Below are 27802 nucleotides of genomic sequence, written 5' to 3' on the forward strand. Positions count from 1 at the left end.
AAGGCCCACAGTTCATTCTCGCCATTGATGGGAGTGACACTGTGTCTCATGTATCTCTCGGATAACACCCAGATATGATTGTTATTTCCCTTGTACAGAAGCCATAGGTGTGACCAATCTATAACAAAGTATCTGTTCAACTTGTTGGACTAATCTCTGTTAAGTAGTAAGCCATACGCTTTCGGTATGTCCACAACGACAATGTTTATGCATTGGTGAACTCAGCCGTCGTGAGCTAGTATTATGATCACATCATGAACTTCGCCAATGGCTGGCACAAATGTTCGAGCAAGTTGGATGATCTGAGCAGATGTCTTGCTCCATTGCGCATTGATATTTTTAGCAATGGAGAGTGGCATGTCGTTGGCAACCACGCTAGAATCAACCAAACAATTTTGAACATTACAACTGAATATTTCAAATGACAGAAGGAATGGAGGGCAATTTTTTTTCTTCTTCCATCCGAAGTGTGTTTAGCACAGTTGAAAGTGATCCAGAAGGTGTGCTTTCTCCCTTGCTGGTAGAGGTTGCACTGTCTGTTGATGTCTATCCCAGTGTGCGTAGCAGGATGTCCAACTGACTTTGGATCTTAGCCAACTTGAAAAAACTGATGTTTGCGCGAGTTTTCTTCATGTCATCCACAACATTATAATTTAGAGGGGGTAGACTCACCGAGGTGTTCGGGATAAGACTGATATTCGTGTTGTCTAGCGGAACGTTGTACATTTTTTTGCTCATGGACATACTCTTATCCGTCAGTGTCTTCCTGGGCTTGCTTTATGTTTTCTGCTTTTGGACGGCTGGTGGATCAACCTTCTTTAGCTGTTCAAAATTTTGTTTCACTTCCCCAATTGTAAGGGGAACCCCCTTACTTCTGAGATTGTAACAATCATTTTTATTTTGGGGACATTTCTCAGTGTTTGTCTTCTGCACTTCTTGCAAGCATTGATACATGTTTACCACATGCCCAAATCTTTATGCCTGATCCGGTGCAACATCTTCATCATTGTTTGTATCTCCTGGCTATCCCTGTGCACTATTGTCTATGTCAAGTGTGTGGTTGCATAATGAGCCTCCAACTCGCTTCCAGTCCAAACAAGACCTTTTTAAGTGATTATCTTCATGAAACGAACAAAACTCGTTGCTCCCGCACTGTTCGAGCTAGAACACAAAGCTTTACGTAGTTTTAATCTGGAGATAGTCACTTCCTAATGACATGCTTCCTTGTCTCCATCTGGGCAGTAGTCTACTCACACATGTGTCCGTTGTTCGTTATTTAAGGTCAAACACTTTTCTTGTCAAGTTCTTGACAAGGCGAGTAAGGGTTTCAATATCACTTGTTTCCCTATCCTTATCCTTGCTTGCCACAACTTGTGGTTTCCAGCTCACCTCTCTGGAGTCCTTTACTGGTTCATCATCCTTGATGACTCCAATCATGCGCAGGTATTTCTCAAAAATGATTTCCACTTCGCAATTCTCCAATAATGTTGGTTTCACAACTCTTTTGATGAGTTGCGCAATGTTGGTCGGTAGTGCGAAAGTGTAGTAATCGACGATGATGGAGTCATGAGGTTTCGTGTCTGCTGCAAACTTATTCAATACGTGCAGAAACCTCTGATTGAAATATTTTACCTTTTCTTTTCCCACCACCTTCAGGCTTCCCAATTCTTCGAGTAACATGGTTGGGGTCTTGTCATCAAATTTTTTTTCCAAAAACATACATTTGAACATACCCCAGTTCTATATGGAGTTGACAGGAAGGTTGTGATACCATGCAGCTATGTGACCATCCAAGGTACATGTGAACAGTCTACATGTGACATCATCGTAGTGTACCTCAAGAGTCTACAACTGTAGGTAGAAGTTGTCTAAGTGATCATCATCAGGATTGAACTTTGTGATCATCCTCTTCGACCGCTTTGGCATCTTGTGCAAAGTAACCAAGAGAGCCAATGGTCCTTGAGTCATCCATTCCATATTTTGTTCGGCCATGTCTTCTTTCTCTTCGTCCTCCTCCTCTTCTTTAGAATCTAACGGTTTCGACTTTGAGTCTGTTGGTTCGTCTCCACCTCCTCCTCCTCCGCTACCTTCGCCTGTGCCTCCTATATCGAGTTTGAGCCTAAGATCATGAGGGTGTCTCGTTCTCCCTATCTGAATACCAAAGGTTCCTCTCCATTCTCAACATCTTCTGTCAGACCTTCAAGTGTGGCAAGAACTGCTTCTTCCACTGATGATACAACAACCCATATGGGATTGGTTTTAGTTTTATTGATGCATATGGAATATGTTGTATTCCTGGGATCAGTTCGACTGCTTTCACAAACTGGTGAGTGATGGGATGGATGGAGCTAAGGTGCTGATATGAAATTTCTTGTTCATCCTTGGGAGGTGAGAAGTAACCAACTACAGAGTCGTGTGTAGGTGAGAGGGAGTGCAAGTTATTACCTTAACCAGATGATTGATGAGTGGGTGTGAGAGGACATTCAACCATAAACAATTGGTGGCCAGAAATGTTGAGAGTGTTGGACCCGCCAACGTTCAGGGGATCACCCCTGTATGAAGTCCCAACTAGACCTCACACCGTTTGGTGTGGGAGTCCCATCCGGTATGATGGCCCAGTTTCCATTATCTTAAATGTTTTCCTTAGCTCTTTCTTGTTAGCATGAGAGAGTGGTCTGCTTTGTCTTCGAACAACAAGGTTCGCATGCCTAGTGAGTGCTAGTGTTACTTGTGTCAAGGTTCTTTCACAATAGAGAGAGAGGGTGGGAGTAAGTCTCCAGTCGGAAGGGAGGAAGTCCTAACTCTGTTAGAGACACACAACACAACATGACATGCATAAATTTCGGAGGAGGAATCCACATGGATGCGGCAGTCACAATACACAAGGGAAGATAACACGTACAACACCCAGTGAGACAGTCCACACGAGTGCGATGGTCGTTATAACAATTTTACGTGAAAGCTTTTGTTTGTGTCCGGGGAGGTAACCATAACAGGCAGGACAGTGTTAAAAACGTATACAACACATTTTCATAATTATATGTATTAGAATAGCTGAATGAGTTTAATTGTTTAACACAGGTTAAAGCAACATGTATTACAAGTGTTCAAGATTAATCTTACAAACAATTACAACACGTGTGAAAACGTGTTGGCCTGTTAGCAGGCTTCTGAATTAAGCGAAAGTTTTAAGACACATTGATACACCATACATCACTAACCTCGTAGGCGGGGCGTTGGAGCCACTACTCGCTCCTCAAAGAAAATATTATAGACTCTCAAGGCTATGTGGGGGGATTCAAGGTGAAAAGTCCTTTTGATGTACAAATGAGCGGGTATTTATAGCCAAGGGTAAAACTGGCCCTTGTGACTTTTCAACTTCCCTCATGCCTGTTTGACTTCCATGACTTTTCAGATTACATGAATCTTCATATTACAAGTGGATCTCTTGGAAAACCATGTTACATTACATTGATTGACAACAATATGGCGCATAGTAGTGATGTGGCCAACATGACTCATGACACAACTCAACATGAAAATGATGGTACATTCATGTTGCTAATGGTGTGCATGTCAAGCTGCTGTGTTGCTGAGTGATGGATGCCCTCTTGGTGTATCAAATATTCCCTTCCACATGGCGAAGTGTGATGAGTCCTCGATGGTCATTAGGTTCGCTTGATGTTGCATGCGCATGTTTCTCCTTTCCTTGTACTTTGGCATGCTTGACATGTTCGTCCGTTAGCGAAAATATATTATCGCATGTTCGCTTGTTCGTCCGTCTGCACATGTCGTAAGTTCATTTGTTCATGAACATATATTTTCATGGTAATCCATTCGTGAACCCATCTCTTTGCATGCATCATTTTTTCTTCTGTTTGCGGACACATCCTTTTGCATGTAATCTCCTTGTTCATCCCATTTGTCGTCGCTTCATGTTTGTTCATGTACCTGTATCTGCAGTCACTCATGACAAGACGATATCAAAACCATAAACCTCCTAGTCTACCATGATGCATGATCATTCGCTTTTGGATGCAGGTGACCAGGAGAGGGGACAAAGATGCAAAACTACGCGAGGCAAGCTTCGAGCTAGGATGCGAGCTCTGGGCACTTTTGGTGAAAATTGTGCAGAGGTCACTAGGAGACTACGATGAACAATTCGGATCAAGAGTGACTGTCCACGGGATCTAGCTCGGTTGGAGGGAAGATTTGCGCAATTTCTAGGGTGAAGCAGTTTGTGTAGCAGAGGACCTTGGCAACGAAACTGTGCAATTCCTAGAGGGGGTAGGCTACGGGCTTTAGGAGGCTTGGTAGCAAAAAATACACAATTCTTAGAGGGAGATAGCAGTGGGTTGCAGGGTTTTCTGGAGAAAAAAAATTGCGCAATTGCTAGGAGGCTAAATTGCTCAACAACTTTGGGCAGTTTCTTAGTTGAGAGGGATGTTGGGTTGCTGAGGGGCTTTCTCAGAAATCTATGCATTTTTCTGGGTGAGAAACTGGTCAGCTTACTGGTGACTGGCTAGAAAAACTGTGCAATTCTGGAGGGGAGACAAGAATGGACACTTGATGTTTGTCCGGCCTATCTGTGCAGTTTTCTCAGTCAACAGAGTAGGCAAGGTCTACAACTTCTGTGCAATTTTTTAGGGGAGTGAGTCCTGGGGTCATTGCCCGATCAAACTCTCTAGTTGACCAACAGGAAGATTGAAATGGCTTTTTGGACACTTTTGTGTTGTTTTGGGTGACAGTAAGTCGAGTTGATTGCAAGGTGGAGGTCCAACTATTAGAGGGTGATCCGGTCGTTAGAACTTCAGCAAAATGACCAAGTGTGTGAGTGAGTGAATTTGTGCATATGTGACAATTGCGAACACACACTCAACGTAAATTTGACGACAAGACACCTCAAACCATCAAGACAACATATGCTCAACATGACTGACCGACGGTGCAAGTGACAAGCGCGACGCTTGTGATGAATCGTTGAACGACCGTGATGACCTTTGTGCTACAGTGCATACAAATTCGTGTGTGAGTGCTACAGATGTTTATATAATGAATAAAACATGTACACAAGAAGCGAAACCTTGTGCATGACTAGAACATGGTTGCAAGCGCGACATTGTTACCAACATGAAAAAGTTATTCGTTGATCGGTCAAGAAAGGAGGGTGAAAAGACTTAACACGAGCCCATGGGGTGAGCCCGAGTGTTTACAAACATCAAGTAAAAACTCATGGGAGCCTCCGAAATTGGATGCGGGCCAAAATTTTGGAGGGTGTTGCAGTCGCTACAACATGTCTTCAGGTGCTTTCAAGAATGAATTTTCTCACTACTTCAATTGCTCAATTGGTGATTCTTGGCAAACATTAGCTGCAGAATTCTGTAAAAGATGCATATTTTTTGTTATTATATAGCTATTTTATTTTTGAAAAATAAAGAGTGGGATATAAAGAAGATGGGTTTAAAAAAGGTATGAGGAAAATTTAAGGTGTCAAAAATTGATTTCCACCTTAGATTTTGTGTATAAACATGCCAACCATTGTTGGTTTTCAAGTTTATACATTTTTTTTAATATTTATTTTTATTTCCTAGAAAGAAAAATACTTTTGGAGATAAAGTTGGAGAAGAAGGAAAATCCTTCTTCACCAACTTTAACTCAGTATTATCTTAAAAATATTTGATAAATTATTCTTGGTCAATGGCTTATGATAGATTCTCAGTCAATGACCATTCACAAGAAAAGTGGTCCTTTCTTCATCAATAGTTATGATCCTAACTGCACTATTATCAAAGATTGTTTCAATCTCATAAGGCCCAAGCCAATGAGTTTGAAATTTCCCTTGGAAATATTTGAACTTTGAATCAAACAGTAATGCCCAATCTCCTAGCTGGAACTTTATCTCTTTGATGTATTTTTCATTCCATCTGGATCTCTGTTGTTGAACTAGACTGGTTCTTTGGATTACATCTTGTCTTATCTCATCAAGTTCATTTAGTTGCTCCATTCTTTGTTTTTGTGCCTCTAAAAGATCAAGACCTAATTTTACTGTTGTATTGAAATTTTTGACTTGAAACTCAACAGGAAATAGGACTTACTTCCCATAAACAAGCTCATAAGGAATATTCCCTGTAGTATTTTTCCATGTGGTACGGTATGCCCATAAATCTTCTGGAAGCTTTTCCGCCCAATCTCTTCTATGCAGATGTACAATTTTAGTGATAATTGCTTCAATGAATTTATTAGTGGACTCCACCTATCTATTTGCTTAAGGATGATATGGAGTAGACTTCCGATGTTTGATTTTGCACTCCTCCATTATGTTTTGTACCAACTTGGATGTGAATTGAGTACCTTAATCTGTTACAATTTCTCTTGGGACACCAAAACGAGTAAAGATATCCTAAAAAAGAAATGAAACTACAACATTTTCAGTAGAAAAAGGAAGTTCTTTAGCTTCCACCCATGTTGTAACATAATCAGTGCAAACAAGAACGTACCTTTTATGTCTCGAAGGTGGATTGATTGGACCAACAAAATCCTGAGCCCATTTTTCAAATAGCTCAATAAGTACCTGAGGTTGTAAAAGCATCTCATCAAAAGGAACATGTTTCCCCATATTTTGACATCTATCACATCTCTTAACATACTCCCTAACATCCTTTAAAAGGGAAGGCCAATAGAATACTAGGAGAAGGACTTTGTAAGAAGTCCTTTTGTCAGCGAAGCGTCCTCCACATGTCTCATCATGACAAGATTTCAATATCTCTCATACTTCATCTTCTCTAACACACCTTCGGATGATTAGATCTAGCCATGTTTTATACAATTCTTCATTTAGCCATGAATAATATGCACTAATTTGAATTACCTTCCTTTTTTCTCGAGGAGACAAGTATGATGGTAATTTTCCTATAACCAAATATTTAGCGATATCTGTAAACCATGGTGATTTAGTAGATACTGCAAAAAGATATTCATCAAGAAAATTATATCCTATAGGCATGTCATTGTTATCATTTTGAATCCTTGATGAAAAGTCATCAACTGTATTTTGTTTTCCAGGTCGATCCAAAATAGTAATGTTAAACTCTTACAACAATAACAACCATCTAGTGATTCTACCATTAGTAATTAGTTTATTCATTAAGTATCTAATTGCAAAATGATCAGTATGTACAAAAGTTTCATAACCAGTAATATAATGTCTGAATTTATTGATGGCATGAACAACAGATAAAAAATCGTTCTCTGTGACAATATAATTTAACTCTGTAGGAGTCAAATTTTTTCTGGTGTAATAAATGGCATATGGAGTTAAATATTTTTGTCCTATTACAACTCCTAAATCTGTGTCTGAAGCATCATTTGAAATGTGAAAAAGTAATTCCTAATTTGGTCCTCTACGAATGGGTGCTACAGAGATTTTCTCTTTTAATGATTCAAAGGCCTTTTTCCAATCAGAATTCCAATTGAATTCATAGTCTTTTATGAGAAATTTGAAAAGTGGAGATGCAATTTTTGTAATTTTTTCTATGAATCTTCTATAATAACCAGTGAAACCAATAAAACTTCTAACATATCGTTGAAAGGTTGGAATTGATAATTTAGAAATAACTTCTACTTTAGATGTGTCCACTCTAATTCCATTTCCTGAAATATGGTGTCCTAAAAAAATTCCCTTAGTAAACATCATAAAACATTTTTCAAGGCTTAATGAGGGATTTTCCTCTTCACATCTAATGAGAATTGTTTCCAAAATTTTAAGAGCTTCTTCAAAAGAATTTCCATAAACTGTAAAATTGTTCATATACACTTCCACACAATCATGAATTAGATTAGAAACAATGCCTAATACTGCTCTTTGGAATGTTGTAGGAGCATTACATAATCCAAAAGGAAGTACTTGGTAATCATAATTTCCCCATGGGCAGGTAATTTGTTAAGAAATTTATGGTAGAGAGATAAATTATTACTGAGATTTACCGAGATTTATAGAGAGGAATAATAAAATTACCAGCAACAATACACCTAAATGTTATACACATAATACTTATCCAGAAAAACCCCAAATCCGAGGAAAAACCCAACCCAATGAGATCTCATTAGCATTGGCCAAAACCCTAGCCAATCCGGCCAAGTGAGCCTTCACCGCTCACTTCCAAACCTCTCTTACAATGAATTATTCCAAGGATTTTATAGGCTCCATTTCATGCAATACCACGGACCATAATACCATGGGTACACTATACCATGTGCCCAAAACCACTACTATTTAACCAGGTCAACCTTGACTCAAACCCCGAGTCAATTTTACCTAATAATCCCCCCCTTAAACTTGACTTGGGGTTCCTTGACTAAATCCAGCCAAAACCTGCTAAGTGAGACAATCCCGCTCACTCTAGCCCTTACCCCCTTCAAAGTTTTTACCGGGGATTTGTTAACCTGACATCCCCCTATTACCTAGGTCTAACCTAGACTTTACCGGTAATTACCCAGGGGTACACATGCCTTACCAGGTCTTACAAAAGTATGCCCATTTACATGCAAATTAAAAATTTCACTCCATTATAATAATTTTTTTCTTTTTTTTGTTTACCCTTTTTTCTATCTTTATACATATTACATCAATGTCCATATAAAAAGAACCCATCTACCGAATTACATGGGTCACCAGCCACTATAAATCTAGGCGTTCTTTTCAGGTACATGGTTCATCAATTAATTAATCCACATGCACATATCCTCCTCATCCATTGAATCTCTCATGACCTAATAGTGTGCAACTTAACTTCACAAACTATGGCTTTTGATCTAGATCCGCCAGAAAAACTTATTTATCTCTCTATCTACTAGGCCAATACAAACTCTTGGAAAAAAAAAAATGTATTTCTGAAGCCAACTTAGCTCCGATACCAGTTGTTAAAATTTTTATAGCAGAGAGATAAATTATTACTTATATTTACTGATATTTATAGAGAGGAATAATAAAATAACCATTAGAAATACACATAAATATTATACACATAATATTTATCCTGGAAAACCCCAATCCGGGGGAAAACCCAACCCAATGAGATCTCATTAGCATTGGCCAAAACCTTGGCCAATCCGGCCAAATGAGCCTTCACCTCTCACCTCCAGGCCTCTCTTACAATGAAGTATTCCCAACCTTTTATAGGCTCCATTTCATGCAATACCGCAGACCATAATACCATGGGTACATTATACCATGTGCCCAAAACCACTACTATTTAACTAGGTCAACCTTGACTCAAACCCCGAGTCAATTTTACCTAACAAGGTAGTTTTATCTTGGTCTTCTGGGGCTACTTGGATTTGATTATACCAACTTAAACCATCTAAGAATGAAAAAAATTCTTTCTTGCCAATGTATCTAAAACTTGATCTATGAAAGAAAGTGGAAAGTCATATTTAAAAGTGGCTTTATTTAATTCCCTATAGTCAATACACACTCTCCATTTCCCATTATTTTTAGGAACAATTACTAAGGGTGAAAGCAACTAACTGTTTGATATTGGATAGATGAAATTGACATTCAACAGTTTTTGTAGTTCTTCCTTAACAATTTCCCTTAGATTTGGATTCATTCTTCTTTGAGGTTGTCGAATTGGTTTGGCATTTTCTTCAATGTAGATATGATGTATACAAGTATTAGGATCAATTCCCTTCATGTCAATATATTCCCATGCATAAGCAGAGGAATGTTCTTGTAACATCTTTATTAATTCTTTCTTTTGAAATTCTTCCAAATTATTGTTGATATTCAAAGTTTTTCCTTGAAAGATTTCAATTGTAGAATTGCCAAATTTTTCCATAGAATGCAAGGATAGTTGATGGGATGATAAATATTCAATATTGCATTGTTCTTGAAAACTCTGACTAGATTCACAATATGATGAAGATTCATTATTTTCCATTAAATTCAAAATTTGATCTTCCTCATCTATTTGTGAAGTAGCAAAGATTGGTCTTATATCAATGTCATCATCTATCCATTCTTCGTTTTAAGCCTCTACTGTTGTTTTTGCTAGTGGATACAATGTGAATTTCTTTGTTGTCACTAATACAAAATGGCTAATTAGTTACTAAAAAAATGACTAAAATTTGCATATAAAAGACCATTTTTCAGTCGGTGACTAATAGTAGCTAATTTACAGTATCTTATAACGCGACCAAATTTTAGTCATTTTTAGCTTAGTCATTAATTGGTTGTCTCAATTTTATCATTTATTAGTATATTTAGTCATAAAGTTGGTTATTAATTTAGTTATTGATTTAGACATTAATTTCCACAATTAATGACCAAATATACAACAAAATATATTACTACATGATCACTCGAGAAAGTCAATTAATGACCAAAGAAATATGACCAAAATCTTAGTCGTCTTATAAGATACTGTAAATTAGCTACAAATAGTCATATATATGCAAATTTTAGTCATCATTTTAAGCCAATTAATGACAAAAGAAATATGACTAAATTTCAGTCATGTTATAAGATACTGTAAATTAGCTACTAATAGTCGTATATATGCAAAATTTAGTCATCATTTGTAATCACAAATTTATCATTTGCAGTAGTCATTTATCTTTTTCTGGTAGTTTCATATTCATTATATAAATGACTAATTTAGTAGTTTGTATTCATTTCATTTACTTTCATTAATAATCATTATAAATGACTAATTTAGTCATGTATTCATTTTATTTGTGTTCATCATTAATCAATATAAACTACTAATTTGGTAGTTTTAGAGTGATTTTATGTATTCATTATTAATCAACATAAATTAATTAGTATGATTTTGCAACTAAATTTAAAAAAAAATGGCATACAATGTGCATGTTCATCTAATATGAAAACACAAAGTTATATGTGTTAATTACAATACTAAATAATATCAAGTGCAACTATAAATAATTTCAACCACAAATTATATTATATAAAATTTCAAGAATTACAATATGAGTTTCCAACTTAATATTAGTTGGACTACAATTTACACATGAAATATTGTTTCATCACTTCAAAACATTATCACTGTGTTGCCAAGGCATTGCAAGTGAATTCACCAACTTTGAAGACTTGACCATCAATATCTATGTGTGTGTCTTATGTGAGATATTGGCTCTAAGAGTATCACTAGACCAATTTTCTTCTCTCTCCCTTTTTGCATTTGTCACTCTAGTGTTATTGTTCTCCTCTTTCTTCAATTCCTACTTCTTACCATCAATATTGATCAGTTCCTCTCCTGAAAACAAAAGAAGATACAATGCAAAGTATAAGACATGAAAGACGATGAATACTGGAATATAAACTAAAGTATACTATAAAATATTTATACGACATATACCTCAACATCAGTAATGTCAATGCCATTTTTCCCCATAAAAGTAAGAAACTCGAACAAGTTTTCTTCACTTGGGTGATAGTGGCCACTATGTGGCCAGATGACCTATATAAACAAAGCAAATAAAACATCATCATAGAAAAGAACACCTTAATAACTTAGTATTTAACTTTCATAGAAACTTACATGCTAAAAATCTGAAGACGTGGATAATTTGTGAAAACAAATAATATGAGGTGTCATGTTTAATCCTTGTCTTTTTATTCGCAAGAACATTTCATTCTATAACGCATGAACTTTGTCAAGTATATAGAAAACTTGTGCTCAAATAACAACATGAAAGTAAACTTTTCTAATAGCCATGAAAATATTTTAACACAAAACAACGAAAAGGATTTCAATTAATATCGTGTAATACTAATCTCATCTTCAATATTTGGATGTTTAAATGGACATGATACCAAGTATTTTCAATTTCATAGTTAAAAGACAAAACAAAATCAAAGGAAGTATTTAAAATACAATCAAATAAAAAATATAGGATATCATGGAATGGACATTGCATTTATAAAAATTATGTTTACCTGTCTACCGGTGTCTTGTCTATCATTCCTAAAACATTTTCTTGCCCAAAATAACCATGAGGTGAAAGAATCACAACATTAAAAACCATAGTAATCCCTACTCGAAACATTTCCAAAGTTAATGGCTCAAGTGTCTCATCTCCTCTTGTATTGGAAAACCATATGACGTACAAAGTGAAATACCATACACTATTTTTTCTAGAAAATCCTTCACAGTTGAATTTGGAGGTAGTTCTTGCACAATCATCTATTTAACAACAATAAGCAATCCTTTATTCATGAAATTGATATGATGGTAGAAATTTAAAACAACATACATAAAAAATTGTGTAAAATATTAGAAAATGAATTTCAAAACAAGCATATTAGTTACTAATGGAAACACAATATGAATTTCAAAACAAGCAGATTAGAAAATGAATTCATACTATGTTACTAATGGCTAATGAATTTCAAAAAAAGTATATTAGCAAATGAATTCATACTGTGTTGCCAAGGCATTGTTATCCTCTTTCTTCAATTATTGCTTCTTCCCATCAATACTGAGTTCCACTTCTGAAAACGAAAGAAGATACAATGCAAAATATAAGATATGAAAGACAATGAACACTAGAATATAATCTAAAGTAGACTATATATATTTTATAATAGCAAATTGTCAAGAAAATTATAAAGATTAACATAGTCAAGAAATTAATAAAAAAATAATTTATATGTTGAGTCCCATATAGCCTTGCATTTTAAAATGTCCAAAATTAGCCTTATAGATTATTTGGCTATTCAAAAATCGAAAAAAATAAACTTAGTGTTACAATCATTAAGAGTTTCCAACTTAGGGCTAAATTCCACTGAAATTATCCGAAAAGTTCTTCCCCTACTTTATTACAAACATTGCCACACTTAGGGGCTGAATTTTTCCATGATATGTATCTCTTTGTCCTCATATGTAGAGCATGGTGGTAGTTATGTAGGTTGTATTTGTACATAAATGAACAAAACATGCCAAAAATTCTTGAAATTAACTAACTTTCAAGGTATTTTTCCTATCATTAAAAATTACAAGTGGTTTTATTTCGTATTATTTTTCTTTCCTTTTATAAACAAAGGCATAATCAACAATTAGGGGGATTGGAAACACCCCTATAGGTTGGAAAGAGAAATATGTGCTTTGGAAATATTTCTAGTTTTTGAGGCATTTCTAAGGTGTTTTGGTTTATATTTCTAATGGTGAAATATTGGTGGGGGAGGAGTTTCCTACTACTTAGTTGTTGAGAAATGCATTCCCTCCTATCTTAGAGGTTTTCTTATCTAATATTTCTTGGAAGGAATGTGTTGGATTTTTAGTAATCTTTACTTAAGTCTTCTTTTTACTAAAGTTGCACATAACGCGCACACACATTATTGTAGAGTGTGTTTGTGAGACCATGTTTGAGAATTTCTAGAAGGAAGTTGGAGGCAATTGACCATGACTCACTTGATATTCGAGGTAAAGGAAATAGCTCAATGATAAAATATTGGTGCCTTGGGGGAGGGTGGTGGTGGGGCAAGCTACTATATTGTGCCAAGAGTTGTGGATAGATGAGGTTCACGGTTTTAGTGATCTACATTTGGAAATATATGAGGTATTTTTCAAAGATAAAAGCATATATTACATCATGATAAGAGATACTCATCCCCATCATAGAAAGACACTCTCAAGGTCACAATAGAAGAAATAGTGTAAGTGGAGGAGGAAGTTGAAGGAATCTCTTCCAATCCACCATTGACATATAAGGAGGCAATACCCATCAGGGACGTGCTTTTTCAAGATGAGAAGACTATCGATAACAGTCTCTTGTTTTGGAGCTATTATTGACTCTCACATTAGAAAATAAGATTATGTTCACTACGTTTTATAGATAGTTCTACTTATCCTTTGATTAACAATTCCACATATGTAAGAAACATATCTCACCTCCAAAAACTCTTCACATTCAACTCATCTCATAGGGACACTAAGATTACCATTGTTACTTGTAATTTATCTTTTCTCACTTTTCTCCTTAGCACACATTCTACATGGGGTATTGAAATTTTGATAGCATTATATTCCAATGAAATTATCACAAACAGTTTGAAATTTCTTTGTACAAAAACTCTACCATTTACCATTTATGTGCAATTATGGATTTAACTCAAAGTTCAAATTCAAAACATATTGCAAGTTTCAATAAAAGTCGTATCTTTGAGAATAAATTCTAACAATACATTTTCTCTTTATTGTTGAGATCAATTTATTCTTACCTGTTCATAGTGCCATCCCACAAAAGTGGGGCAACATCAAAATTTGAGTGAAGGGATCCTAGCCAACAATTGAAACTTGAGATAGGCCCAATGCTCCATGCAAGTATTAATACAGTTTCCAGCTTCCAGTCTACAATATTTCTCTCTGCAAATTAGACAAAATACCTGACAAAATTGCTAAAAATAAACAAGGACAAAACACCCATCAAAATTGATAAAAATAAACCAGGACAAAACACCCATCAAAATTGCTAATAAAACACCATTGAGGCAAACATGGTGCTACAAACAACGATGAAAATCCACACAAGCTTTAGTGGTAACGTGATTTACTATTTGTTCCAACATTTAGTATAGTTGGGCTTCAAGAAAAAACATAAATCAAATGCATTTGGAATTTTTAAATCACTAAAACTCCATCATCAATGTTTTAGAAATTTTATTCAGAGAAACTTCAATATAACTGCAAAGAGTTCATGGAAAATATAGAGAAAAATGTGAAGAAACTTCAATGTGACTACAAAGAGTTCATGGAGAATTTACATTAAAAAAAAATAAAAATAGGAATTTATATTGAGACAGTGGACTAATATTGTTGAAGCTCACTTCTAAATTTTGCTGAGCAACCTACTAGGGAAATAAATACATAGTGGAGGAGTTTAGCCAAGCACTGTATCCCTTACATTTCATCTATGTAGGGATCAGTTTACACAAGTATATCACTTAAATATATGTGATGTGTCTCTCTTAAACTTAAACACACAAGTTGATTTAGAGGGGTTACATGTAATAATTATATGGCGCAGTGAACTATTAAGGCAATTTCCAAAAGAAACAAATTGTCAAAAATAATTTTTGAATATAGATGATTTGTGATCTATGATGGCCAATCAATCATATTAACCATATTTGATGGTAAAGATGCATTTTTCCAATATATTTTCTGCTCATTTCCGCCATTAATGGTGATTTACTTTACACTTTTTGAGGTACCAAAAACCTCACTATTGAGAATTATAGCTTGGACATGCACTTTTGCATAGGTTTAGTGTGAACATAAGAATTAGTTTGAGATAATTTTAAAAAATAATTCAATTTTTGGAAAACTAATTCATTTTGTAATTCACTTCAGTAAAAAAAGTGAAATTCTTGTGTTTAGTAGTTGAGCCTAAGATTGTATCTCATGCATAACTTAGACTAAGAGGAATCTTAAAAATAAATTCTCTGCTAAAAGTATATAGATAGGGCAAGGTAGAGGCTTTCAACAAACTTGGGCATTTCAAAAACTTGGGACGTCTTGCTCCTCCTTCCTTAGCATTTCCTCGTGCACATGATCTATTTCAATAAATTGTTGGACAAAAATAATCATGAATTAGCAACATTTATATACTCCCATTATCATGAATTAGTTCATTTACTTCACATCCCTTTTTTCCTAGGAATCACCAAAAGTATAACAAGATGGTTTATATTTTTATGAAACCTTAGCTGAATTTAAAAGTGTGATCATTGTTCAAAACAAGGAAAAGTTTCTTGGCGCTAAATATATATTTTTTTCATCAATTCTCTCTACTCATTCCTGCTGGTTTGAAGATCGTTGCTCTTCACTTAGCTCTTCCAAGAGATGATCCACATCAATCGAAGGATTCAAATGATTTTCTTTGATTGTGGTATTCTCATTTGAAAAACTCTATGAGAGGGGTATAACCATGCTAAAATCCTTTGGAAGTGTTATGTCTTGTTCAGTATTTTCTATTGGAGATTTAGAAGATTCATTGAATTCTTGATCCAAGTCAATGGGGTAAGTTTCTCTAATGGATTTCCCAACAGACATTTGTGATGATAGAACAAATAATGTTTTCATGTAATTTTTTTTTAGACTTTCAACAATTCTTGCAATCTTTTCCATGAAATTATGTTCAATATTAGGCAAATAAGGAGATTGTTACAAATTTGGACCTGGATTTGTAGTTGTTGGTCCTAAATCCATACGTATATGCATGCTCACTAGGATGAAATGTTTATATGTCCCACTCAAGTTCACATTATCATTACCTGAATTCAATATGAGAGGGATCATGAGGCTTCATCTAAGGCTTCGTAGAGTCTCCAGTGTGGCCAACCAACAAATAACATGAATGATTAATAGTTCATCCAAGGGAATACTAGAAAAAAAAAAAAGAGAAAATACTTAAACAATGCAACATGTTACATTTGAAATGGCTTAGAATTGAAGTCACGCGTGTCTCTTCCAACATAGAGAAACAATGATCCAAGGCATATTTTCAAATACCACCAATTAATTAAAGACAAATTAGCAAAGGCACATGTCTTGGGTGACTTACTTCAACCCACATATAGGGAATGAAATGAAAACAAAATAAAAGAAAAATATATTTTCAACTGTTACATCTCTCAAATAGTCATGACTCGCAAGATACAACTCAATTAACTATGTTGAATCAACAACATGTCTTACCGTGATAGATGAATCTGGTAATATAGGTTGTGATGGTGATTTGTGGTGCTGCCCCTTATTTACTACAAGATGATTAGAAGTAGTGTAGCTAAAAGTCTCAATATACATAAAACCTCATTGTAGAAATAGTACTCTTTCAAATAAATTGGCCTTATACGGATGGGAATTTTTTTTAAATGTTAAAATGTAGTTAAGGACGATATTTTAATGCTATCCAAAAATAGAATGTTGTTGAATTAGGATGGTATGAGCCTTGCGGTTTACTACTTGGGTATATAATTATTAGTGATGGAATCTATGTTATTAGGGAAATTACTACCAATGCCATGCAAGACTGAATCTTTTTGGAGTGGACGACCACCAGTCTCACGATGTGTGATCCTTCTATTTTCATTGTGATGTCTAATATCCATTTCCTTGATACTAAGCCACTATCATGTGGAAGGAAAATTTGTGAGGTATAGTTTCTTTAGGACTGTTCCGCATATCTGTCTTCCAACTTCCTCTATAACCATTAGAAGGACTTGTTAGTTACCATGCCTCCAAACCATAACCAGTGAGCCCATTCTCTATTATCATAGGAAATATGTGCTGGAATATTTTATAGCCAAATTATCTTACTAATATCTTATTTCTTACAGACAACCATCATAACCTAACTTGTATGTTCTTCATGACAACTAAATCTATAAAAAATCAGAAATTGATCACAGTCAGCTTTTGACAATCATACTTGCCCAGAATTCTTGCAGGCAAATCAAGGATGTTGGTTCTGAGACCCACTTGTGTTAATATAGGATATCATCCTTAATGAATTTTAGATGTTCTCATTTATTAAAATTGTTCCTACCAATCTTCTTGGACAGTATTCCCTGCATGGTTTATCTTATCATGCCCTGGTTTTTGTGTTGTGCTAACTTTGAAGTGACTATAGACTATCATTCTGGTTTCAAAGTGAAGAACTCATGGGTACCTGTTTAAAATTGCTTGTCAAGTATTTTACTTTTTATTCTGGGAAATTGGTAGAGTGGACCACACTTTGTTCCTATGTTTAGCAATGAGAGTGTTAGTCTTTTAAAATTTAATCAACATGAAATTCATTGGTTACATTATGCCTATACATTATTAATTGTCTTAAATTTCAAGGTAAGTGCACTCACTCCACGTTGTTAGTCTTTAATAATGTGCTTGGATTTATGTGCAACTCTATTACTTCTCGATTACCACCATGTTATGGGATTTGCTCATCATACAAGAATAATTCTTTTGATTCCACAAATGTCTCTAAGACAAAGGAGTCTCAGAAGAGACTGGTTTCTCTTGCAATGAGTCTCTTAAGAGGTTATTATGGTCTTTCACCATCACAGGAGAGTACTGAAGGAACAAAGATGAAGATACACAAAACAGAAAATGGACTACATACAAAAGGTGAACCATTTACCTTGCCACAAACTTATGCAAATGGTGTACCTCAATATGTAAATAGAATGTCTAAGTTTTTCTTGAATGGAGATCTACTGAATAAGGCCAAAAAGGGTGGAAGAGGTGAAGGTTCCTTACGAGCTATTATGATCACCTTTTCACGGAGGTACTTACTACGAATTCCAGTGGTAATGAAATCAATAAAGCAAGTGAAATCTAAGTTAGAAGGCGAACCAAGGTTGATGGGATGGACTATTCAACTAGTCCTTCAGAAAATGGCCTTAAGAAGGAATCTGATTATACTGCAAAAGGTGAGACAGGTCTCTCTTTGAGACCAAGAACATGTATAAGATCTCTTTGCAATACCTCTTAGCAGAGGAAGTTTATGGATGAGCATGAAATACTCTTTTAAATCTTTAATCCTTTCATTCAGTGGTTAAGGACTCTTTGCATCATCATCTTATCATGTGATTAACTATATTTATTTTAAAAAATAATGCTTACCTCTATTTACATAATTACACCTTGAGGGTTTCATAGGATTTTATATAGTTTTTATAAAATTTTGGTGATTCCTGACGTTTCTCCCAATGCGCTCTCGAAGGGAGCATGCTTGGGAGCGTATTTGAGGGGGGGGGATGGCTCCCCCGCCTGCTACAAAGTCAAAACCACTTTACAGAAACATATATCTAGGAAATAATCCACATAAAAAAAACTAGATTAAGGAAAAATATGGAAGTCAAATTTGCCAAAAAAAACAAGCATAGGCTCAATCATTGGCAAAAAACGTAAAGGGCAGGCTAATATGACTACAAGCCATGTAAATTGTAATCAATTTCATTTCAAATTGTATTAGTACATGCTAATCTATAATCATAAAAAAGGGCATAAGGGTAAGACTCAACTTGCAATGTTATATTGTACCTTAGGTTATAATGCATCTCAGGAGTGTTTGCAAGAGGACACTTGTCTAAATAAAATGCTCATAAGTTCATCTCTAGAATTGACATTTTCTGAAAGAAATCCATTCTCCATATTTACATGATCTATCAGATAACCTTCCCTCAACTTCATTTGACTGTCTACAGTGGATTACTCACTTTCACATCGTCCACCAATCCCTGGAACAAGTGTATTCAGTGGGAGTTTGAAATCCAAATTCATCTTTTGATCACAAAAACTAGTGTTCTGCCCATGCAGTTGAGAAATATATGTTCCCACAACTTTCTGATTAAGAAGAGATGCCCAACTTAACTGTGTACTTAATAGAGGATTTGAAATCGTTCCCAAATATTGATTATGATTTTGCATGTCTTCTTTATAATTTGATTCATACCCTATCTAAGACCAACATTCATATTACCAAGAATTTGAAGCTCATGTATTATATTGTCAGATGGCAGAACTTCACTTATGTTCCTAGTGTTGTTATTCAATGCATTAATAGAGGAAAGGAAGATATATTTTGTTGGGTTACGATGACGAGGGTTAGGACCTACAAGGGAATTGACAGGAAGAAAAAAATGTCCATTGATATAAAATCAACATTCGAGGAATTTAAAAGGATTCCATTAAATTTTTCACACCTAAACATGTGCTACTTAGAGGGCCACCCACTAAACGTGCATTTGTTGCTAACCTTGACACTGCTGCACCATTATCGCAGTTCCCATTATTTACATTAGTATTAGGTAGTTGAGAAGAGATTACCATGTTAATATCACTTTCCCCCAATCTTTGACCAACAATTCTTTCAATGGTTAAGGTGGCCAAACCTTTTCCATGCTTCTGCTTCTACTGTTGCATCAATTGCAACACCAAAACAGAGATATTTCCACTTCTACCTCCACTCAGGCCAACAAGAAGACTATTTGTAGCTATCAGTTGCCACTTCATTGTGTGAAATCCTTCAGGATCGTCCACAGGAGAACTTATATCTCCAAATCTAGTAATTTGTTGTTTTTGTTGTAATTGATCTAGTTCAATTTCAGTTGATAAACAAGGAAATGTAGTCCCTAGACTATTTACAGGTGCAATTCCTTGAGATCTTACAATTATTTTATTACTCCCAAGTCTTGGAAGAGAGGAAAATTGGAGAATTCCAGAGGGGTTTAGACCTAGAAAACCCAAGCCTACTAAACCATTTAATCTACCCAGAACCCCTGCTTGCAATGATTCAAGAGCACGAGTAGACAATTGACTAGATTAAGAAAGAACTTGCAAATCACAAATTCCATCCACTTAGAAAAGAGAAGAAAACAAATATTCTCTGCCTCCTCCAAATGCAGTGCCCATGCTACCCTGCTGACTAGCCATGCCACTAAGCCTTTTCAAGTGCAATCTATACTTCCATAGATTATTAAAAAAAAAATACACACCATCAAAAAACAAGATTTAATGTTAATCAATTCAGACAAATATGTGATTCATGTGTGATTTATCTATTTAATAAAACTATACACATATTTAAATTAGAGATCAAAGATACTTATAGAAAAAACAAAATCATAAAAAAGTAAGAATGCAACATATCTAGAGATTGAAATCCAAAAGCTAAGCATGAAAATTGACTCAGTTTTAGATGTGTAAAAAATATGGTAGAAACTCAACTACACCTGTAGATGGCTTTCAACATTTTCTCATGTCAATCCGAGCGTGAAATGAAAATTCATCCTTTGATCACAAAAACCAGTGTTCTGCCCCTGTAGTTGAGCAATATATGTTCCCACAACCTTCTGATTAAGAAGAGATGCCCAACTCAACCGCGTACTTAATAGAGGATTTGAAATGGTTCCAAAATCTTGATTATGATTTTGTGTATCTTCTTTATAATGTGATTCATACCCTATCTAAGACAAACATTCATATTACCAAGAATTGGAAGCTCAGGTCTTCTATTGTTAGATGACACAACTTCACTTATGTTCCTAGTGTTGTTATTCACTACATTAATATAGGAAAGGAAGATATATTTTGTTGTTTTTAAGATGATGAGGGTTAGGCCCTAAAAGGGAGTTGATAGGAGGAACAAAAATGTCCATTGACATAAAATCAACATTCGAGGCATTTAAAAGGATTTCCCTTAAATTTTGCACACTTGAACATGTACTACTTAGAGGGCCACCCATTGAACGTGCATTTGTTGCTAACCTTGACATTGTTGCACCATTATCGCATTTCCATTATTTACGATAGTATTACGTAGTTGAGAAGAGATACCATGTTAATGTACCTTTCCCCCAATATTTTACCAACAGTTCTTTCAGTGGTTATGGTGGCCAAACCCTTTCCATTCTTCTGCTTCTATTGTTCAATCAATTGCAACACCAAAGAATTATTTGTTGAATTCACTGAGATGTTGTCACTGCTACCTCCACCCAGGCCAACAGGAAGACTATTTGTAGTTGTAATTTGTCACTTCACTGTGTGAAATCCTTCACAATCATCCAAAGGAGAACTTATATCTCCAAATCTAGTAATTTGTTATTTTTTTGTAATCGATCTAGTTCAGTTTAAGTTGGTAAACAAGGAAATGTAGTCCCTGGATTGTTTATAGGTGCATCTCCTTGAGATATTCCAATTATTTTATTACTCCCAAGTCTTGGAAGAGAGGAAAATTGGAGAATTATAGAGGGGTTTAGACCTTGCAAACCCAAGCCTACTAAACCATTTAATCTACCTATAACCCCTGCTTGCAATGATTCAAGAGCATGAGCAGACAGTTGACCAGATTAAGCAAGAACTTGTAAATCACCAATTCCATCCACTTGGCAAAGAGAAGAAAACAAAGATTCTCTTCCTCCTCCAAATGCATTTCCCATGCTACCCTGCTGACTAGCCACACCACTAAGCCTTTTCAAGTACAACCTATACTTCCATAGATTATTAAAAAAAAATACACAACATAGAAAATAAAGATTTAATGTTAATCAATTCAAATAAATATGTGAGTCACATGTGATTTCTTTGTGTAATCAAGTTATACACATATTTAAATTAGAGATCAAATATACCTATAGAAACAACGAAATCATAAGAAAAGAAAGAATGCAACATATCTAGAGATTGAAATCCAAAATCTAAGCATGAAAGTTGACTTGGTTTTAGATGTGTAAAAAATATGGTAGAAACTCAACTACACTTGTAGGTGGCTTGCAAAATTTTCTCATGTCAATCTGAGTTTGAAATCCTAATTTATATTCTTATAAAAAAACTAGTGTTCTGCCCCTGCAATTGAGCAATATATGTTCCCACAAATTTCTGATTAAGAAGAGATGCCCATCTCAACTGCGTACTTAATAGAGGATTTGAAATGGTTCCCAAATATTGATTATGATTTTGTGTGTCTTCTTTATAATCTGATTCATACCCTGTCTAAGACCAACATTCATATTACCAAGAATTGGAAGCTCAGGTCTTCTATTGTCAGATGGCACAACTTCACTTATGTTCCTAGTGCTGTTATTCACTGCATTAATAGAGGAAAGGAAGATATCTTTTGTTGGGTTAAGATGATGAGGGTTAGGCCCTACAAGGGAATTGAAAGGAGGAACATAAATTTCCATTGACATACAATCAACATTCGAGGCATTTAAAAGGATTTCCCTTAAATTACGCACACCTGAACATGTACTACTTAGAGGGCCACCCATTGAACATGCATTTGTTTCTAACCCTGACACTGCTACACAATTGTCACAGATCCAATTATTTATATTAATATTATTTAGTTAAGAAGAGCTTACCATGTTAATATCACTTGCCCCCAATCTTTGACCAATGGTTCTTTCAGTGGTTAAGGTGGCCAAACCCCTTCCATGCTTCTGCTTCTATTGTTGCATCAATTGCAACACAAAAGCATTATTTGTTGAATTCACAGAGATGTTGCCACTGCTACCTCCACCTAGGCCAATAGGAAGACTATTTGTAGCTATCAGCTACCACTACATTGTGTGAAATCCTTCAGGATCGTTCACAGGAGAACTTATATCTCCAAATATAGTAATTTTTTGTAATTGATCTAGTTCAATTTTAGTTGATAAACAAGGAAATGTAGTCCCTGGATTGTTTACAGGTGCAATTCCTTGAGATCTTCCAATTCTTTTATTACTCCCAAGTCATGGAAGAGAGGAAAATTGGAGAATTCCATATGGGTTTAGACCTGGAAATCCTAAGACTACTAAAGCATTTAATCTACTCAGAACCCCTTCTTGCAATGATTCAAGAGAACGAGTAGATAGTTGACCAGATTAAGCAGGAACTTGCAAATCACCAATTCCATCCACTTGGCAAAGAGAAGAAAACAAAGATTCTTTGCCTCCTCCAAATGCATTTCCCATGCTACCCTACTGACTAGCCATGCCACTAATCCTTTTCAAGTACAATCTATACTTCCACATATTATTCAAAAAAAAATACACACCATCAAAAAACAAGCTTTAATGTTAATCAATTCAGGCAAATATGTGAGTCACGTGTGATTTCTCTGTTTAATCAAGCTATAAACATATTTAAATTAGAGATCAAAGATACCTATAGAAACAACGAAATCATAAATAAATAAAAAATGCAACATATCTAGAGATTGAAATCCAAAATCTAAGCATGAAATTTGACTTGGTTTTAGATGTGTAAAAAATATGGTAGAAACTCAACTACACCTGTAGGTGGCTTGCAACATTTTCTCATGTCAATTCTTGAACATTCATAATCTCCAATATTTTCTTTGGAACAACTTCTGTACCACAAAGAAATCATATCAACATCAAAAGACTTGTGAAAAATATCCTATTATTTGGAGGTAATCATGAAAAATTCTCCTCTAAAGAAAATTGATTTACTTGTAAATGTAATAATTGTTGACATATAACTACAGTCCAATTCAAATGAATATAAATTGCTTCTAGAGGAAATGCGTAGCAAAGAAATACATTCTGGTAATAAGTAACTCGTTATGTCAATGGTCATACATTGAAAAGATAAATTTTCAAAGTTAAAATTTTGAATAGGAAGGTTTCTTACTGTCTATTCCCAATGTATTAACAACATTTACAAATTGTTGATGCAACTCCACTGACCAAACAACTCTTGGATTTTTTTATGTTGAAGGGTCTTCCATATCATGTTCATTTGCATTGTCATCCTCATCATCATTTTGTTCTTTTCTCTTCATGTTAAGATTCCAACTACAATTTGTTCCATCATTGGCACTAGACCCATGTTCTCCATCCTCTAGTCCATGATTAAACTTGTCATTTGCATCTCCATGGTCCAGTTTTTCATGATCCTTTCTCTTTGTACTCCTTTTTCTCACAAATTTTTTCCATATATTCTTTATTTCTTCAAGTCAGACAGGCTTCATCGAGTAATCAAAAGCCCCATGAGTTATCCCCTTCATCACAACACTTGTTTTTCCATTTGCTAACATCACTGTATCATACAAAATACAAAAGAAACAACAAAATCATAAAAAAAGAAGAAGAATGCAACATATCTAGAGATTGAAATCCAAAATCTAAGCATGAAAGTTGACTCGGTTTTAGATATGTAAAAGATATGGTAGAAACTCAAACTACACAAGTAGATGGCTTGCAACATTTTCTCATGTCAATCCTTGAACATTCATAAGCTCCATTATTTTCTTTGGAACAACTTTTGTACCACAAAGAAATCATATCAACATCAAAAGACCTGTGAAAAATATCCTATTATTCGGAGGTAATCATGCAAAATTCTCTTCTAAAGAAATTTGATTTACTTGTAAATGTAATAATTGTTTACATATAACTACAGTACAATTCAAATGAATAGAAATTTCTTCTAAAGGAAATGAGTTGTTGGGAACAGGATCCCCCAAGGACAGTTTTGGAGCTAAAAGCCCATGTTTTGGTCAAAATTTGTAATAAACTTGTAAAGCTCCACATTTTGTGGTCGCGGAGCGTGAAGGTGTCATAAGTCATAAAGGGTTGTCCGCCCTTAGTTTTGTAAAGTAAAGTTGGCTGTAAAAGATCTACCCATGGTCTGGATTGTATAAAAAGAGCTAAGCTCTAAGTATTTTTAGAGTCATCAAGGTCATGAAGAAGATAGTCATAGCTCTGAAGTAGAAAGTCTAAGTCTTGGGTCGTAGCATAGGTAGAGCCTCTACAGCTGAGTGCGCAGAGGCCTAGGGTGGAAGTCTGCAACTGAGTGTGCGGACCCCTGCAGCTATGTGCACAGGGAAAATAGAGTCTGTAATTACTTGAAAATATCAATAAAGAGAAGTATTCTGCAATTCTGTGTCTTTGTTTCCAGTTACTGCATCTTGACATGTTATGTATGAATTTCATTTATAATTCTTATATGATGCGTGAATATATGTAATTACATTGGTTAAGTGAACGCAAGTAAGAACATCTGTTTACGCGGTGGTAACCATGATTTTCTAATAAGATAAGTAAGACACTTAAACTAGATTGGGAATCTGCACAGTATGCTGCCATAGCAGCGCGAAAGTACCTCAGCAGTTGGTTAGGGCTACGCAAAGGTCAATCATACCCTTTCGCAGAGGTATTGAAGGTTGGAATAAAGGGCTAGTCTAGTGAGCCCTAGAGCTAAGTGACATACACGAAGGAAGTAATAGAAGGGATAAACCGACATCACAACCATATCAGGGTGCGGAAACTTGGTTCCAACATCTCCCCATACTGCTTCGGGTGAGACTTCGGTCTACGCTCCATGCACTGATGCCGAAAGGGCCAGTAGTGTAGGGATTTGTTTGGCTAAATAACGCTGAATTTGGGTCAAGCCCCCACAAGCCAACAAATGGTTCCGTTGTCGGGACCGAAATCTGCATAAGAGATGTGTGATGTCATATCACTAGAATCCAACTAAGAAAGAGATCGGAGATTGGTTGGATAGGAAGATCCACGAATTTGTGGTGCAAGAGAACAAAAACCTATGACTGACAAAGGAATAATGGTTGGAAAAATACCTATATACAGAGATCCACGATATCTTCTTCTGCTCCTTTTCGGTTGAGCTATAAGAGTGGATCGCGAAGCTAGTAGATGGCCAAGGAAGGTGGAAGCTTGATGGTCCTATTGTTTGGACCCCAGAGCTGGTACAAAAATTGGAAGAATCCAAGGATAAGATCACCCACACTGTCGATCATTGGCTCGATCGCGTCATAGGAGGATTTGTAACTAAATTTGCAGTCGATATCTCAGTCAGCTATAGCGAGGCAGAGCGTCTATTATTCAAAGGACGCGAGGTAAGTACGTGAAATCTTTGAATACCTAGATTAAAATGTTATTGTGTGAAAAGCGGGTTATGCAACTACCTTGATGTTTAGAGCTACACGAAGCAGAAAAACTTACAGGAACAAAGGGAAAAAGGGTCCTGAATATAGTCCATTGATTTTGCCTCCACAAGGTGGTGAAGAAGGAGTAGCACAGGCTTCTCCGTGAAGTGCTATTTAGTTAATAAGATAAGGATTCTTGCGATTTCCACCTCCACCCACACCACCCCCAACTTCACCACCATCACCTGTGGCTTCACTCGTACCACCTCTGCCTCCACCGTAGTTCAGTATGGCAAATTCAATGAAGCTGCCTTTGTTCAAAGGCTTGGGAAATGAGGGCCCAGACCATTTTTGGTTCATTGTGAAAGTTGTATGGGAAGCTTAGGGCATTACAGATGATCACATGAAGAAGGCGACATTGATTAGTGCTCTGCAGTATCACGCGCTAACCTAGTATATCAATTACTCTAATGATAACTCGAATGCTAGAGTGGCAGACATCCAGACCGCGCTGAACAAAGAATTCAGTAGGCCTAAATCTGAGGCACAGTCAAGTGTGCGGTTCAAGGAGATCATGATGCAGCCAAGCGAGACACCTTGGGAATTAGATCAAAGTTTGAAGTATAAAATCCACAAAGCTAACATGATCTTAATAGACGGATAGCATCATGAATGGTTTGTGGCTTCACACCTTCCACACTTAAGGGTTGCGTTGTCGCAACAAAAGATAACAACTCAAGCAAAGGCCTTGGAGATTGCAATGAGACCGCATGAAACACCGATGCAAGATCCTAATCTGGTGGTTCAGCAGATCCATGCACAGTTAAAAAATATCTGCCTTGAGATGCAAAGTTTGAAGCAAGACAAAACAGTTCGACCAGAGGTGCATGAAGAGGTATGGTGCTTGAAATGAAAGGGTCAGGGGCATGACAAAGACCATTTCCCAGTCTTTGCGAACTATATTGCAGGAGGGGGACCGATTCCTTTGAGGCCAGAAGCTCAGGCAGGACCGAGCGCAGGGCCTGCATTGTGGTGTGCTATATGTCAGGTAGTAGGAAAACATGCCACGGATAACTGTCATTTGCTGCAGAAGTTTGTACAAACACCGCAACAATTTTTCTGCAACTTTTGTAGGTTGGTAGGGCATGATGAGTGTAATTGCAGAAGCTATGAATTAATGATGGATAGAACTCTCGCCTATAGGGTTCAGGCAGAAACGCGACCCCCTGACCGGAGCGCAGGGATGGCGCAAACAGGATTTCAGGGGTGCGAACGAGGCTGAGGCAGAGGAGGACCTGGCATAGGTCGGGGATAGCTGATATGCTACAATTGCGGAGGACTAGGAGACTATGCCTATGATTTCACTAACCCAACACGTCTG

General features: G+C 35.9%; 1 pseudogene; it reads right to left on the bottom strand.

Annotated features, from left to right (window-relative positions):
* LOC149161958 (uncharacterized) overlaps positions 1–27802 on the bottom strand; it is a 113550-nt pseudogene that overhangs the window by 28564 nt on the left and 57184 nt on the right.

The sequence above is a fragment of the Pinus tabuliformis genome, chromosome 5_2 (genome assembly GCF_031772625.1).
Source record: "Pinus tabuliformis cultivar Carrire ecotype Pingquan chromosome 5_2, CPIR1, whole genome shotgun sequence".
In the NCBI taxonomy this organism is placed as follows: domain Eukaryota; kingdom Viridiplantae; phylum Streptophyta; class Pinopsida; order Pinales; family Pinaceae; genus Pinus; species Pinus tabuliformis.